Source organism: Echinops telfairi, unplaced genomic scaffold, assembly GCF_000313985.2.
Source record: "Echinops telfairi isolate 266 unplaced genomic scaffold, ASM31398v2 ScPeMD7_7469;HRSCAF=8507_1, whole genome shotgun sequence".
NCBI lineage: Eukaryota > Metazoa > Chordata > Mammalia > Afrosoricida > Tenrecidae > Echinops > Echinops telfairi.
The window spans coordinates 117,463,776-117,465,753 of record NW_022111373.1 but is presented as its reverse complement, the minus strand read 5'-3'; positions in this window follow the sequence as shown (position 1 = coordinate 117,465,753).

The following is a 1,978-nucleotide window of genomic DNA, read 5'->3' as shown; positions in this document are numbered from 1 at the left end:
AAGGGACAGAAAGCCAGACTGCTCTCAGGCACCCTTTCATGAGGCCCAGGAGACAATTAATACTTTTTCCATCTCAGCCACGCCATCCAAATGGTGCCAGCCAGGATCTTGTCTTCAGCAGGGAGGCCCTTCTGTTGGTGCATGGCCCTCTGAGGGTTGCAGATAACACTCTGACTGACACTATTAGTTACTTGTTGTGTTGTCTTCACCAAGTCCCCTGAGAGGCTTCCAAGAGCAAGAGGTTGCATAGACCCAGCCACTGTTTCCTGGAGTAAGGCATTTGGCCGTGATCAGATTAAGATGCTGTGATTCATCTTTTGAAGGTGAGAAGGGTGATCTGATTGACAAAGCCTTTGAAACCCAGTGTGAGAAAATTGGGTACACAGGATGTGTCTGCTGAATGCATTCATCAGTATGTACAGCAGAGTGAAAGTCTTGTAGGAAAACAGCGATGCTATCAATTAGTGAGGCAGCCAACTGAACTGTTCCATGCAGCAAGATTCAAGTTAATTAATGCTTGCAGTTGATTTCCCTCTTGATTATAAACTATAGGGAACGATGCTTTATCCATCTCCATGTTTTTCTCAAAGATAAAACTGGTAAATGAATATTTGATCAGGTCGTGGGTGTGTGGGTGGATGGCTTGGTGGAGAATATTCTGGAGACGATCTGTTGGGGGTCCACAGAGACACCCATGTATTACAAAAGAGTTTGGGGCCTCCTATCCTAACTCCCATGTGGGCTTCAGGAAATTTATTATAGTTTCAATTTTAGATTATTCTCTTCCCTCTTCCCTGTCAGGACATTGTTCAAGGAACTTTCTAGATGGCCTGGGCACTCCCTTTCTGTCACAGGTGCACATGGTTCTTGCTCAGGCATCCAACCTTGGAATATAAACTAGAAGAAGAACCTTGGCAACAGAGATCCAGATTCCAGATTCAGCAACCATTGTATGTATGGGGGAGGCATAGTGGTTAATCATTGAAATCCGCAAGATTGGCCGCAGGAAATCGCCAACAGCTCCTCCGGAGAAATACAGGGCTTCCTACCCCGGTAAACAATCACAGTCGCAGAAACTCCCAGGGGCAGTTCTGCCCTTTCCTACAGATTCACCATGAGTCAGTATTGACTCAGTACCTGTGAGACGTGTGGGTTACTTTTAGTTTACACCCTATAAAAAAGAATGGAAACCTTGAAAATGATTAGGTAATACAGTATTTTCATTTCATTTATTTATTCGTTGACCTTGCTCAGAATGTACACACCAGTCAATGCTCAGCAGGACACACCGATTCAACCATTTCTACATGTACAGTTTGTGACATGGATTACATTCTCCAAGTTATCCTCATTCTCATCCCCTTATTTTGAGACATCCCTCCCTCATCGCCATACACTCGCCATTCCCCGAGCTTCCTATCTCAACGCTCAAGTTGCTGTTGTCAATTGGATCCCATTTAGATAGTCCCTACAACTGCATAATGCTCAAGCAGGCCTTTTTTACAAGGTCAGCTAAACTATTGTTTGATTTTTGGATCCCTTCTGGGGAAATTTTTGGTTTAAGATTTAAACCAAAAGGTTCGGTTAAGATTTAAACCAAAATACCTCAGGGCAAGAATTTCATGGTTTAAACCAAAAGTTTCTTGTTAAGATTGATTTAAACCAAAAGGTTTTGGTTAAGATTTAAACCAAATACCTCACGGCAAGAATTTCATGGGTTCATCCACTCTCCATGGCTCGAGGAAGTCTGAAGGCTTTGAGAATGAGACTACAATAAGAATTCAAAAGAGAATTTGAAATTCTGTTTTGCATGTTCCCCTTACAGATCAGGATTCTTCTATGAAAGCTCTGCTCAAATTATTCAGTAATGGTATTTCAGTATCATGTAGCTAATCTAGTCTCCTGGAAAATATGGCAGTTGTTTATGTTTGTCACACATTTCATTTACCACTTTCCTTTTCTGTTGTTCTTTTTTTTT